Below are 16,192 nucleotides of genomic sequence, written 5' to 3' on the forward strand. Positions count from 1 at the left end.
CTGCTCTACCAATCACTGACCAAAGTTCAACAATAATGGCGCACATGTGGGCTAAAATCGGATCAGTTGCTGCCTGACTGACCACCCCTCACTCCCCTTGGGGTGTTGTGGATGGAAGTGCTCCTGGGACACCCACGCTAAGCAAAGAGTTGCAGCCTGCGGGGTGGTTTTCCAGCTCCATCCATCAGAGGCCAACACCTTGGGACAACCTCCTCCATCTTCACTTGCAGCCTGCCAGCCTTCCATCCTAAATTCCGACAAGAGCTCATTTCCTTTGCCAGAAGCTGATTAGAAATAGTAACGGCTGCACATGCTGCTGAAGCGCTTAACACACACTGACACTGTTATTGTCGCACGATTTCCTCAAAGTGCCACAACAGAAATAGAACTATATCTGAAATTGTGCATACAGTGTGCCAGTTCCATTTTTGGGCTATGATCTTTTTTCAACTATCTATATATGCCTGGAGTTAATCTTGTGTCACGGCATAGCAAAAAAGCAAAACAAACAAACAAAAAACCCCACAAAGCGTTCAGTGTTTTAGTTGAGCCATACAATATCGCCTCCCCTTCATACACTACATGAAGGGCAACGCACAGCCGACAGCATCACGACAGGTCTTCTGGGATTCATCTTGGGCACCTTTGGAGACTCCAAATCAGCTGCGAGTTCTTGGCGTGCGTCATTGCGCAGCAGCGCGTCCAGCCCATAGTTGGGAATCCGCTGACAGAGCACTACCAGTTGTTTGTGCGGGCATATGTACGCGCGGATCAGCAGGTGTTGTCTTTAAAAAAAGAAAAGAAAAGAAAGAAATCTGGATGGAAGTCGCTGTTACAGCGACGCCAGTCTGAGGGGAAACTCGACCATTGCGGACCCCTATTCCCAGGATGCGCGGACATGCGTGAAATGCTCGCGGCCATCGGCAGGTGCAGGTAAAGTTCGAGCTGAACAATTTTTGTGTTTCTTTTCCTTAAAATGTTGTAGTTTAAAAAAAGAAAAATCTTTGTCTCGCCTGCATTTCGGGTGACGTCTCTTGTTTCGTTCCGTGCGTTTTTTCCCCTCACCAGCGCACCTCTGAAGGGAGCGTGCCGAATAAAAGGCAGGCTGAGCACCAAAGTATGCTGACGATTTAAACTTTGATGTGCCGAGCGACCTCTTTACGCTCAGATGATATCTTAAACTATAAAGAAATTCCATCGATTCCACGCTTATCTCCAACAATGTTAGTTAACAGTCAAAAATATGGGCTGCCTGTGTATGTGTGTGGGATGTGAGTGTGTGTGCGCGCGCGTCTATATTCGTGTGCCTCTGGGCGTGTGTGCGTCTCCTTCCTAAATTCTGGCGCTTTAAATTAATTCCGTCTGTATGCGCTCCTGGTGCACCAGTGCGCAAAGGATTCTGTTCCTTGATGTGGATGAGGGTTGAGAGGTTAACAAGTTTTTGTTTAACCACACGAACCTCTTAATCGTTCATTGAGTTTTTTTGTTTGTTTATTTACCCCCTCCCCCCCCCCCTTTAATCGTGTTCTGTTTTTTATTAATAGAACAAACTGTAATCAAGCTCAACAGTCAAATGAGTTGAAATTATCACAGTGACAAGAAGGTGAAGGGCCAGAAACATGAATGACTAACAGACACCTCAGGTAATGTAGCTGTGTCCTTAAATAAAGAGAGAGATGCTGGTAAATAGAAATGGTAAGAATTTATCACATTACGCACATTAGACACATCTTATCGAAAGGGGTGTCTAATTTGGCCAGTCCTTAGCCAACAGCCGTCTGTTAGACAGAAACACTTAAGCTGTCAAGTCAAAAAAAAAAAAAGAAGAAGAAAAAAACCTTCCAGCAATGATATGATTCCACTGCGATAAAAACTGTAATTAAAATCATGCTAATGCTCCATGAAGCCTTATGTTGAGTTTCCTCGAGTCCGCCTCTTAATTTCTCAAACTATATTTACCACAGTGATAATGCCTGTAATCAGAGGAACAAGCACAGATTGTACGGCACACTTAATTGGTATTTTTATTTATTTATTTTATTTTCTTTGTCTATAAACTGCCAGCTGCCTTTTAGATTCAGCACTCGCGTTGAAGGCCGGCCATCACAACAAGGCAGGGAAGGGAAGGAGAGAGGAATGAGATTTACATAAACAGACTTGTGTAGAGATAATGGAAAGGCTCTCTGTTATCAACAAAACTCCAGAGCAGTGAAGTGGTCTTTTCATTCCCTCTCAGATGGACAACTTGGATGATTTTTTTTAAAACTGCAGTCTCAAGACAGCAGTTTGAAGTGCTGGAGCTGATGTGCCTTATTGAGCATGTGACAGCAGGGTTTTTGTTTTCAGTTCTCTTTCTCTGTATTGATTTCCCCCGGCCTCTGTTTTTTCTTTTACCTGATTATTGACTTCTTTCTGTGCTCTAGCAAGCTAAATGAGAGCATTACTGGAACTGGCGTGCTGTGATTCATCTCAATCATTTGGAGTACATCTCTCATACCAGGTGCAGACCCGATGATCCAATTTTTTCTTTTTTTCCTCCTTTTTTTGGCACTGAATTCAAAGCATCACTTTAGATTTTCCAGGTTCGTTTGCACCGCAGCTGTGCCACTCTCTGGTTCTCGTCTTATGGGAGTTTGCTTTGTGTCATCGTGTGTCATAAGTAATGTCATTTGTACTACAATAGACTTTCATGGCGTGCGTCACTCTGGTATTCTTGTGCTGTCACATTGTCTCAATGAGTCGTCAGATCAGCTGGTTTCTTTCCTTCAGGGTTTTCTTTGTCTACACTTGATAGAAACAGGAGTAAACCCCAGAGGTGGGGTCTGGGTAGCGCAGAAGTTCTCCAGCTGTCACACGCAGCACGTTTCAGCGGACTGTGACAGAGTCCAGCTCATTATTACTTGCCGACATATCTTAGATTTAATCCATTGCTCTCTGTGCTCAACATCAGCCGAAGGTTGTCTGCAGGTACCTGCATTCTGAAATCTATTCTTTAAAACAGCTCATCCTTGAAATGAACTTTTAAACACTTATCTCAGGGGCCTGGTACTGTCAAAGAAGCACAAAAGACACGAGTTGATAGAGGATGTAGAATACACAAGTTACTAAACACAACTGAGAGTCTTAAGTCTGATTTTAACTTTGAAGAAAAGATTTTTGTTTTTTAAAAAACAGCTCATACATTCTACCATCAGCGTTAAGGATTATATTACCTACAGATGTACTTGATACAGTGTGGACAGTGGCTTTGTTTTAAATTGTGTACTCACATACTTACAGCTCCTATTATGAGCGCATAAGTGCAGCCGCTCTATCAAGTACGACTACATGAAGTGCCTTAGGAGTACCAGGATGGTGTACTCACAATGGTAAAGAAATGAAGTGTGAAACACGCCCTCAGTGTTTGCTATATTGGTTGTGTAGTGGAAAGGGGAGGGGCCACCAACCAGTTTTTAGCCAGTGGAAGCAGAACGTGTGATTACTCGCTAGCTAGCTAATAGCTAGCACTGACATGTTTTTCAGGATTTGCAGACTAAAATCACACGTTCTGGTGTTTTCTATGTGTTACATTGTCACTTTTTCTATCAAAGGATTTACTACGTGTATTAGAGGCACCAGTGTCATCCATCCTCTCTCTGCTGCTTATCTGCTCAGTGCAGAAATCACAGATACTCTGCAGTAAGTGCTCACCTCACCACTATGATTAATCAGGTGGTGAAATCCATATGCAGTGCACTAATGAAAGTATGTGCATATATGTATGTTCTTTGTGTACTAGTATATTGTGCTGAAAGTGGATGGTGTTCTTTTGAAAAACATCTTATTTAATTTTATTTGTTTTAATTTTGTGAATGCAGGCACGGACGTTTGAAAGCTCATCTTCTTTTCATCAGAAGAAAACATTTTGTATTTCATTTAATCTCAAAAGTTTAGTTCTGGGAAGGAAGTTTTATGAGTTTTTATAGTTAGATTTCAGTATTTCCAAATCAGTTCATATAGTTTTTTTTTTTTCATATAGCTTCATTGCCGGTTCTCTTTCCAAAAACACTTTTAGCAATACACACTCACCTGACATTTTATTAGGTACCCCTTGCTAGTACTGTCTCGGACCCTCGTTAACCTTCAGTCACTAGTTGCTGGAGATTTGTTGGCTGCACATCCATGACACGACTCCCCCATCCTACCATGTCCCAGAGGTGCTCTATTGCATTGCATCTAGCAAATTTGGAGGTGATTTTAGGGCAGCGAACTCACTGTCATGTTCGAGAAACCAGTTTGAGAGGATTTGAGCTTTGATATATGTGATACTCAGGTAGGCTGTGTCATTATCAACAATGCTCAGCTGGACGTAAGGGCTTTAAAGTGTGCTAAGAAAATATCCCCCACACCATAACACCACCAGTAGCATATCAGAGCAGGCATTAGCAGCATTTTAGCTGTCCTTAGCTGACAGGAGTTGCACCTGGTGTGGTCTTCTGCTGCTTCAAAGTTTGATACAGTATGTTCTGCATTCAGAGAAGCTTTTCTGATCGTTGTTATTAAGTTACTTTTGCCTTCCTATGAACCTAAAGCAATCCGACCATTCTTCTGTGACCTCTGACATCAGCAAGGGATATTTTCTCTTTTTCAGACCGTTCTCTGTAAAACCTGGATCAGCATGTCTACTTGTCTAAATGCACTGAGTTGATTCCATGTGATTAGTTGATCAGCTATTTGCATCAGTTGAATGGGTGTACATAATAAAGTAGTTGTTGAACGTATATTGAACAGCATTTTGTACTTTTAGAGTGTATAGCACGTTTTTGGTGAAGACCTCTATCATTAACGGTTGGATATCTCTCCACTTGTTCTGTTTATGGACTAAAGATGGTGTTACTCAGTCACTGGCTGGAAACCAAACTTAGCCTAGCTCAGTGGTTCCCAAACTTTTTTTGCTGGGCCCCCCTTGTTTTACAAGAAAAATGTTCGCGCCCCCCCCTCGCGCGCGCACGCACGAACACATCCTCCAACCACACACACCCGTATTTTGCTCCATTGCGGTTTATTTCACACCTCAAACATTTAGTAAACAATTAAGCAAATACAAGTAATCTGCAATAAATTACAGGTAGTAAGAAAATAAACTACTAAGTCTTTTACGCTACGTCCACACCTACACGGGTATTTTTGAAAACTCAGCTGTTTCGTCCACACGTAAACGGCGTTTCGAATCACCGAGAACAGAGATTTTTTAAAACTCCTTTTGTGCGTTTACGTGTGGACGAGGAATACAGAGTTCATCACACAATGTCAAAGGTATGTGCCTTTTTTCACCTCACGCTGTGTGCACGTTATTGTTTACATGAGATGAATTGCAGAATGGCAGACAGAGACGAAATACTGTTAATCTGACTATCTACAGGTTTTACACGCTTACATATACACGCAGTTACTGTCCCTCCATTTAGAAAGGCAGAGGCGTCATGGTGTAATTATTTTACATGTAGTTGTTTTTTTTTTTCCTGTGTAATAATATTCAACATTGCTATCAATACATTTTTAAATTGTGGCAGGATGAGCCTGATGTTATTTGTATCCCACTGTAACTTTACTGTATAAAGAGCTAACATTTCCAAAATGTCAGGAGTAGTTAGTCATTACAACAAGTGTTTATGAACTACAAATCAAGAATGTGGGATACTGTTTGTCCGTGATTTAAACAGCCCAGCGCTGCTCCTAACAAAGGGAAAACCAATCCTGCAGGGAGACCTACCTCGGCACTTGTGCAGGTGAAACCAAAGGGAAGATATGCTTCACCATAGAATGAAGTTGGTTTGGAAACACATTCAGCTATGCTTCATCTCCTGCTTTGCGTTCGTGTGGGCGCCCGTGCTAGCAGTGTCCAAGCGTTGTTTTTTTTGGTTTTTTTTCCCTTTTCATGCCGCGCCCCCCCTGCAATGGCTCTGCGCCCCCCACACTTTGGGAACGTCTGGCCTAGCTGTTTATGAATACCTAATTGCTTATGCCCTTGTATACGATTGGTGTACTACATTTTGGTTTCGTACTTGTTCAAATATTCCTTTTCATTTTTTTTAATGATGATCATACAAGTTTAAACCACACATTATTTATCACGTTTTTGTTCAACATCAACTTCCATTTTTAATGACTTCATCGTCCCTTCCCACTCTTCTTCATCATCCACACCTCTGTCATCACTGCTGTATTCGCAAGCCTGCACATTTCTCTCCATAGTGTGTGTTTAAGCAGCAATGTTGCTAGCTCAGCCTAATAATAATGCAGATTGAAGGACACAAGAGACCTCTATGGTATGATGAGAAGTAGAAGTCAAAACTTCTAAACCTGCAGATGAAAGGGGGGAGGAGAAGCTTCCACCTGGATAAAGTCCAAAGTCCCTAATGTTTCTCTGCGACATTGCCTTTGTGCATTTGAAATAGACAGAGAAGAAAATGAGACTGAGGGAATATCTTTTAGGAGGTCAGAACTCCCTTTTTATGTAATGAAAGATGTTAGTTAAATTGTGGTAGGCACCTTAAATAACCTACAGTGACAACATCACTAAGACACTTTGATGAGAGAGATGAAACTGTTCCACCACACAGTGAAATGTTTTATCACTCTGCTCCATCACTCAGACATTAGCGATTCTTTTAGAGCTATTTTTGTTTTAATGTACTTGTGGAATCTGATTTTAAAAAGTGAGGCTCTGAAAGACATGGAGCTGGAGTCTGTGTGAGGACAGCACACTCTTTCTTAGACTTTTGTTTCTAGAGTCGTAACGTAAGAGCTTGACGTGCCCAGCACATTGGATTCATGTTGGAGAAGTATTACATACATTTGACTTTAAATGTTCTCTTTTTTGCACCTAATCTTATGTATCATCTTGAAAGCTGTTGTTGTAGAGATAACGCAGAAGTCCTTGATCTCTAGGGTACTGCCTATTGGCAACTTAAGGTGCTCTTAAGCTGCCAAATGAATGAAGATTTTTGACCTTTTTTATTTCTTAGCAAATATATGTATGGTTATTGCAGGCTGAGATGTATATCTGTCTGAACCTGTGATGAACTTTGCAGCTTGGGCATTTTGTCCTGCTTTTTTCAGCAGCGACTCATACTGAAATGAAAAATGTGTCACAGGCTGGGTCTCTGGCCCAGCGCTCTGAGTTCATTTTGTATTTGTCTCATTTTAGATTTGTGATTAGTTTGTGTCATTCCTATTTAGCTTTAGTTAAGGAAAGGCAGTTATTATTTATTGTTTCCTTGGTTTCTATGTTTGAGTTCTTGTATCGTTCATCACGTGTTAGGTCTGTTAAGCTTGTTGTCATGTCTAGTTTCAGTGTTTCCTGTTTTATTTTGAAGGAGTCGTGTGTTCTTTGTTCATTGTATTTAGTTTCACTTCCCCCATCTTGTCATTAGGCTCATGTCAGTCAGCTGTTCCTCCATGTGTTCCCACTTCCCCTAATCACCTCCTGTGTATTTAAGTCCTCTGTTTTCAGTGTGTCATTGTCAGATCGTCTGCTTTGTTTGCAAGCCAAGAAGTTGTGTCAAGTTTCCTCATGTCAAGTCCATGTTCCTGTTGTAGGTTTTTGGTTAATTTAGCTGACCCAGTTTAGTTTATTGTTAGCTTTGTCTTTTTTTTACAGTTATTTTGCCAGCCTCAATAAACTGCTCATTTTCTGTTATTCAAGTCATGTTCCACATTTTGTTTTCGTCTGCATTTGGGTCCACCCTTCACTCTACACACAGTCAGCCCTGCTGATTGTGACAGAACGATCTGATCAGTCATGGACCCAGCAGACTCAGCTCTCACCGAGTGTCTGGAGGAGACGGCTCAGATCCAAGCAATCCTCAACCGCGTCCTCACGGCACCCGATTTGAAGAGCAAGCTTGTACTGGTGAACGTCGCTGAGGCTATTCTGAAGAGGGATCCCCGCCTCCTCCAGCTCCCGGACTCACCTGCCATAGCTGATGCTTTTACAAGGATAAAGGAGATGCTGCAGGCCCAGGAACTGTCGAGTCATGTGATGGCTTCCAGCACCTCCCAGTCACAGCAACCCCACAACCAGTCGTCTCCACTGCTGCCTCTCGAGCCTGAGTGTGTCCGTGTCGGCTCGCTGAGGTTTGCCACAGCGCCCCTGCCTTCAGTGCCGGCACTGCCCCCCAGCTCACCAGTTTCCTCTTCACCATCACGGATTAGTCACTCACCCTCACAGTCTCATTCAGACTTCACATCTCCAGCCTCATTTCTGGCGAAGTTGTGGTCAGAGGATGAGGAGCCAGACCCCACAATTAGCCCCGCTTCAGTCACAACTGCTTCTAGAGAAAAGCGGCATTCACGTCATCAACGTACCTCACAAAGGTTTGAAGTGAGTGACTATATTTTGGCTCCTCGTGTTTTTTCTAAGGTGAACATTAAAACTAACACTGCCTTACCAGTTCATGGGCCCGGCTATAAAAAGACTGATTATGATTTTGAAATGACTAAGACTGAGAATGTTTCGGCCAAGTCTTCCACGGACCATCTTATTCCTTTGCAAAATTATCTAGCTTCTCTGTGCATTGATCATGCCACGAACTATGCTTCCAAGAAGCCAAATTATAAGACTGTTTGCACTGGAAATGCTAGCCATGAGGCTCAGCTAAGCCGCTGTGGGACTGTAATCCAGGCCAGGTTGGAGCCAGGGGCTGAGTTGCAGTTTGTGCAGCCTTTTCCAGTGTCCGCTCGAGGGCCCGAGGGGCCCGAGGAGCCCGTCCAGCCTCATGCCACGCCAGCTGGAGGTTCAGCCGAGCCCGTCCAGCATTCTGCAACATCTGCTTGCACCACCTTGTCCACCACCTGCTGACGCCTGGTCTTGACGCGACCCAGCCAGAGGTCGTCGCCACGCCTGGTCTCGTCTCGACCCAGCCAGAGGACGACGCCTCGCCTGGCCCTGCCACGCCTCAGCCTGGTCTCCTTCCACCTGCCAAGCCACGTCCAAGTCCAGCACGGCTGTTTCCGGAGCCTGTCAGAACAGCCTGTCGACGGAAACCAACCAAACAATCCAAGGATTATTGTCCACGCCGTCAACCATCAGCCAGTTCTCGTCCACCTGCCAAGCCGCCCGATGGCCTTCGTACACGCCCACGTTGCAGTCGACCGCCAGCCAAGCCCCCTGACCGTCTTCGTACGTGCCCAAGTTGCCGCCGGCAGCCGACCAAGCTCTCCAAGTGTGGTCAGCCATGCCCACTTCGCCACTGACGTTTTCCACGTTGTCGGCCTTGGACTCGTGCCATATTTTGTTTTCGTCTGCATTTGGGTCCACCCTTCACTCTACACACAGTCAGCCCTGCTGATTGTGACAAAACGTGCCTGGCTATAACCTTCTCTGCAGCTTCTGTGAACTTGTCTTCTAAAAACTTGGTATGTCTTCTTCTGGTACATTGCTATTCCTGCATAAACCCCAACTTGCTCTGTCATATGAAATTGCAAAGCAGGTGCTGTACCCAGGTGCTTAAGCAGGGCTGAGATTTATAAAACACATGTGCTTAAGCTACTGTTATGGGTTCAAATATTGAGGGTGAGCACAAAAAACAATGGTCCAGAAGAGCTTTGGTCAAACAATGATTTTAATGAACACACGCATGGGGAGATGGACACTGCACACAGACAGCATCGATCTCTAAATGGTGGAGCATTACTCAAACTCTTATAGCCACTGTTGACCCCCACCTAGTCGTAAAAGCCTAAACATTCACATTTTCCTAATTCCTAGCGTGCCTGACTTATGGCCTTGGCTCCCTATTTTGTCTGCCTTTAACAACGGTGGGAGTGAAGCTCCCGTGGAATGTGCTCTGTCTCCTCTACTATCAGAAAAAGCAAGGTCCTGACTCTCTGAAAACAGTATTTCTTATAACTCAGAAGTATAATGCATCATAAAACAATATCATTCATTCACAATAAATCAGCAGTCCAATGTAATACAAATGTAATAGTTATCACCTCCTTCTAATTCAGGAGAATAATGCAAACTAAAACTACATAATATTTTCACAATCATTAATCAGGGGTATAACATGGCATAAGATAATATTATAATCTCACACTACAAATGGGATTCTTGGAAAATGCATAAGCACGTATTTTAGTTTTATGTTTCTTAATAAATAGCTAGAGGAGCAAGTGTGATTGTATATTGGAAATTATTACAAATTTCCTACAACCCTGGTTTCAAAAATGTTGGGACACTGTGCAAAATGTATATAAAATTGATTTCTATGTGTAATTAGCATTGACAGGTGTAATGAATTGAGTTATTGGGATAAATGTCAACACATAAAACAGCCAGTGACAAAAAAGGAGCATAAACCCAGTATGACTTTTTAATTTTATAACCCTGTACGGTACACATACTCTTCATCATTCTTTAGGGGAATGAAATCAGAATTTTTATACTGGTTACTGCACTGTGTAAAATAAAATGGAGAATAAGGAAATATATATCCATGTAACTTAACATAGCCCACGACTTTATTTTTACTGTGTATATTGGTCTTTTTATAGGAAAAGAGTCTGAATCGTCATAGTAAAAAGGTACATGGCTACATTGTTTACAAGTCTTTGCACTTAGCAGCCCCCCTTGATAACCAGTAACCAGTCAAGTTTTATAATAGTTACTTCAAATGCTTAGTGTCTTTGCCCCAGAAAAGGTTTTCAAAGCTCATAAAGAGGTCACAATCCTGCTGTTCTTGACCAAAGTTAAACAAGACATTACAGCTTCCCTGTCAACAGCTCGTCCCACCAGAGCACTAAAGAAATACCGCGCTAATTAATGTTGCAGATGCAGTAATGAGTAGAAATGCCTGCCACCGCACAGTTAAAGTTGTACATTCATGACCCTGACCTTCACCCGAACCCAGTCCACTGATGCACTGTACTACCAATAAAATGTATTTTATTAAATGAATTGTTGGTAAGTTTCCTCAATAATGTGAAGAGCACTGCAAGAATTAAAAAGTGGGATTTCCTGTATAGAGAAGTGCGCTATGAAAAGTTTGACATGTGACAGTAAAAATCAGTCGTATCAGTTCTTCTCACTGCCTCCTACTAAAGCACAGAAGTGATTTTAATACGTTTGCTGCTGTGCTTAGCTTTTTGTATAGTTGTCATGCTCACTACATTTCAGAAAGCTTTTAGATCATCAAGTACACTTCAATACATCCTAAATCAACTTATTGAGCCTTCAGTCATTATAGTCCCAACCTAGAAACTGTCGCCTGCTGCGCTGCCTTCCTCTTTTTTGAAGAACCTTCTGTGGGTGTCTTGAAGTGTGATACACATACAATAAACACAATAAACACAAAGCCTGCTCACATCCTAATAATGGCACTGTACCAAAATTGTCTATTCACATAGAGAGTGCTTGCAGAACGGTCCACGGTGAATAAGAGTGCCGTTTAAAGATGTCTGATAAGATAGACTACTTTGTTGGTGTAGATTTTTAATTCTCAACCAACACCATGCTTCACACACTTATAGTTAAGTTTTGTGAGCTAGCTTTCTTGTTTTGACGCACGTGTAGCATTTGCTCCATCCACGGTGAACAAGAAAGTGACGACTAGTTAGTGCAACATTATTTATACCAGATAGTGACTCTTTTATACTCTTGCAACTTTGATATTTATTGCAATTTAGTGCAACAACGAGGTGAAGCAAAATGTAAAATTAGAAGAAGCAACACTGCCATGATTCACTAAATCACAGCTTTGAAGAATATAAGTGAGAATAACTGGAGGAAGAGGAGAATTCGGTATAGACTAACAGCTTGGAGGCCACAAAGGTTGACATGCTATTGACTCATTCACTATGCCTGGAATAAGTACCTTGAAGAGCAACAAAGAAGAGAAAACCTTTGAATTAGATAAAGTGACTCAGTTCTGCCTGACTTATCTTCTTTTATTTGCTGCTGCCCTTTTCAAGTCGGCTCAAAATCAAATTGCAAACAGTCGGAGTCAGAGATGAAAGACAGGCATCACTTTGGGAAGCTGTTACCCATCATCCCACGTTAGGGTGTCCTTTATCATAGTAGTGACTGAGTTAAGGCCGATGTCAGACCAGTCTGACGGACCAACAGGCTGAAGAATTGCCATAACTGATTTGAGATGTGGGGCCAGGTCTACCTGACTTAAGACATCAAGAACTCATTGTCTTGTCTCTTAAAATAACAGGTAGGGAGATCTTTAGTACTTAAAGTGGCAGCCCTGTATGTTCACAGTTTCACATCTGTATGTGTTTTGGTACGAGGTTTTGTACTGTGTTGTTGCTGCGAAATAAGACTACAAACAGCCTGTCTGACAGTGTTGTGTCATTTGTTTACATTTGCCCAAAGATAAAAAAAGTTATCCCCAGACAGTGACAGATGAGTCCAAATACACCAGCTGAGAAAACCAAAACAAATCATTCAGCAGTGTTATCATTTTCTGTCTGACCCAATACTTCTCCTCACTGAGTAAGTGTGTGTGTAGAGCCACAGACAAAGTAAATCTCAGAAACATTTCATGATACACAAGTATAAACATTTGACATGACTGTTGTGGAAAATCTGACATTCATTTATTGTCATTCTTAAATCTGTTCTGGTAATAGGCAATGATCCTCATATTGTTAGATGATTAAACCACAGTCATTTCTACAGCAAAAAAGCTATTTTGTAACATTTTTAAATCTTTTATATAATTGTAATATATAATTGTACATAATTAAATATGTGATTATCCTTTTATTGTAAGCTGAAATATTCAAAACCTCAAAGGCACTCTCTTTTCATATATATTTAAAATGCCTTTATTCTCATGACATGGCTATATTTAACCTATAAGTCCAATGTTTTCATCCGAAGCCTTCATCAGGGACAAGCGTCCATGAACATATTGAATTCTTTTCTATAGGTGTTTCACCAATAGAGGTACATCCACCTTCAACTTCCACACAGGATGTGAGTTTTTTTTTTTTTTGTTTTTTTTTAACCAGTAAAAGGTCTTTATAAACAGGGGTGCATATAAGTGGTCATTCGCTGTCAAAATAAAAGACGCGTACCAGATAAGAAGTTGCAACGTGCGTTTGCGTACATATAGAGTGGGATTTTCACGTCATATTCTGCACCACATCTCTGTGCGTTCATCATTTGTTTGACGCCAGCTCACCTCCTGCAACCTCTTTTCCGAGAATACGCGCTTCTTTTGCGGTTCGGACTCCTTCTGACATTTCTTTGGAGGCGCTTGCTTCTTCGACACCTTTAAGAGTTCTAAACAAATATCTGTCCTCCAGAAAATCTTATGTACGCCCGTTGCAACTTCTTATCTGGTGCGCGTCTTTAATTTTGACAGCAAATACGCAACTTCTGTGCACCCCTGTTTATAAAGCTCATTTATACTGTAGGCCCTTTACCGTACAAGGTCAAAACATGTTGTTGTTGTTGTTGTTTGGCTATATAAAGAAATTAAATGTGAATGAATTTAATTAAAACGCCACCAGCAGGAGTACTCTTCCAAAAACCTGGACAAATTCAGTCAAAATCAGACAGAAAATGATTTCCTTTACTGACCTATAATTTATAAATCCAAATTTCTTCCCTTTGGCTAAGGCTCTTTTCTATTTCTTTGTAGTCAGGGCTGGACTGGTAATCTGGCATTTTCAAGATGTAACGACGCACTTTGGGGAGATGAGCCGTCTTGAAGGGCTTTTGTACAAGCACTTACAGCGGCCCATTTTAATTACTGACACTGGATACTGACACAAATCAGACCTCTTAACTCAACCGCCCCCTTCGCTGTGCTCTCACGCACCTTTTGGAAAAATTGAGGAAGAAGTGGCTAAAAGGTGGAGCTGAAAAGCTGAGAGAAAACAATAAAAAACAAACAAATAATAGAATCCTCTCAAATTAGCTGACACATTAACTGGGAAGTAACGAGGTGGGAAGTAAGTACAAATGCTTTGTTACTGTACTTAAGTAGAATTTTCAGCTATCTGTACTTTACTTTACTTATTTTTCTGGCAACTTTTTGCTTTCACTCCCACCTTTCAAGAAAAATATCTATGCTTTGTATTCCTACATCAAAGCAGACAAGTAAAGTGGGCGGGGCGAGTCAGCTGTTAGCTAGCGCTAAAGTAGAATGAGCATAAAGGGAGTGATGTCATAACGTTTCAACAGCATTTCTATCATCTCAACAAACATCAGCACACACACAAACCCATCGTGTGTAGTCACACAGTGTGTTGTTACAGCTGTTGTGTTACTCAGGCAGAGAAACAAAAGAGAGGTGCACTCAGAGATGGAGAAAGACCGGACAGGAAAGAAAGACGAGAGGTTAAATTTAAAGGTAATGACTGCTCAGTGATACCTGATAAACTGCAGATTTAAATGTGTGATGTCATAATTTATGTAAATACATTTTTGTGTCATATTAATATAGCAGAAGGTCCAGTTACCTGTGCATAAAAATGGTTGGTAGAATTGTCCTTCAGGGAGCTACTTTTTACTTTCTTACCTTGAGTGCATTTCAGAGCCTGTACTTTTTCACTTTTACTTGAGTAAAGAAATTGATCAATACTTTTACTGGATTTTTTTTAACACACGTATCTGTACTTGTATCCTTTCCAAAGAGTACATCAAATGGAAGCGCTTCTTAAAACAACTTGAAGTGATCCTCTTTTGAAACAGTCCTATTTTTATAGAGTTCACTGCAAACAGGTTTCAAATAGGTATTCCTGGTTGGCTGAATAGCTTTCCAGGGTACAGTAAAGTACTCTAAGGTACAGGCTGAACTGCTGTCAGGTGAGTGGGTATAATTTTGTATTTCAGTCTTCTATTATGTTGAAATTACTCTCCCACGAAGTCCACCAACTCTAAAGGGCAGTAATTTTGTTTGATTTGCAGTAATGTATATATTGTTTATTGCTGTGTAACGGTACACTGGTCCAAAACCGAGACACTCTACATATCTACGTATTATTTTTCTTTTAGCATAAATCAAAACTGTAATGATTTGACTTTATTATTATTGAATGGTGTTTCATAATTACCACATATAGAAAAAAATCATTACATTAAAATCATTGGTAAATTAAGATAATGTTTAACCTACTAATATATGGGAGAGAGAGAGAGACCAGAACAGAATGTGATAATTCAGCCCTTAAGCTATTACACATGCATAACATATAACTATAAAATATGAAAACCAGCTCGAGGCAGATGGCTATCCTTCCTTAAACCCTGCTTTACCAGAATAATAATAATAATAATGGATTGTATTTATATAGCGCTTTTCAAAACCCTCAAAGTGCTTTGCAATTCCACTCTGCATTCACTCTCACATTCACACACTGGTGGAGGCCACAGTTGTAGCCACAGCTGCCCTGGGGCAGACTGACAGAAGCGAGGCTACCGTATCGTGCCATCGGCCCCTCTGGCCATTACCAGTAGGCAACGGGTGAAGTGTCTTGCCCAAGGACACAACAACCGAGACTGTCCGAGCCAGGGCTCAAACCGGCAACCTTCCGATTACAAGACGAACACCCAACTCTTGAGCCACGATCGTCACCAGAGATCTCTTACCTTGAAAAGAAGTTCTTCTTTCCTACCCTCCCTTCCTAATGCTTGCTCATATGGGATCATTGGGCTTCTTCTGTAATATTGTACTGCACTGGTGCTCTGTAAATAAATACAACCAAGACATCAAAAAGATATCTGCAGACAGTAACAGACGAATCCAGCTACTCTACACCTGGTGAGAAAACAAAAACAAGTGATTCTACTATTTAAGCTTTTACTTTATGACCCTATTGTGTATATTTCTGTGTATTTATTGTTCATCTGCGATAGAACTTAAATAAATGGCAGTCTGTCAGAATCAGAAACCAAAAAACATTGAATGCTGAACGGGAATAGTAGGGGATAGCTGTAAAAAGGACCTTTACAGTTCTGGACTGGAAATAGGGGGAAAGTTAACAGAATTTTTCTGTCATTTTTTTGAGGTTCTTTAATAGAAAAAATGTTTTAATCATAAATATACTTTGATTAGTATGCAATTATGTTTTTCAACAAATTGATGCATCCTCATGAACTTCGAGTTAATCCATTAAAAATACACAGGAGTTGTCCCGTCATCTTGAATACAGATGGATTACCATTCTGTGTGTGTGTGGCTAGAGATTC

General features: G+C 41.3%; 1 protein-coding gene across 1 annotated transcript in view; it reads left to right on the plus strand.

The window, feature by feature from the left end:
* The first annotated feature begins 573 nt into the window (after positions 1-573).
* The window catches only part of LOC146504997 (gamma-aminobutyric acid receptor subunit pi), a 77,372-nt gene continuing 61,753 nt past the window's right edge, over positions 574-16,192 (plus strand). The window contains exon 1 of the mRNA XM_085183354.1: positions 574-933. The gene's annotated coding sequence lies outside the window, so the exon portion shown is untranslated. The remainder of the gene's footprint in view (positions 934-16,192) is intronic.

The sequence above is a fragment of the Neolamprologus multifasciatus genome, chromosome 13, assembly GCF_963576455.1.
Source record: "Neolamprologus multifasciatus chromosome 13, fNeoMul1.2, whole genome shotgun sequence".
Lineage (NCBI taxonomy): Eukaryota > Metazoa > Chordata > Actinopteri > Cichliformes > Cichlidae > Neolamprologus > Neolamprologus multifasciatus.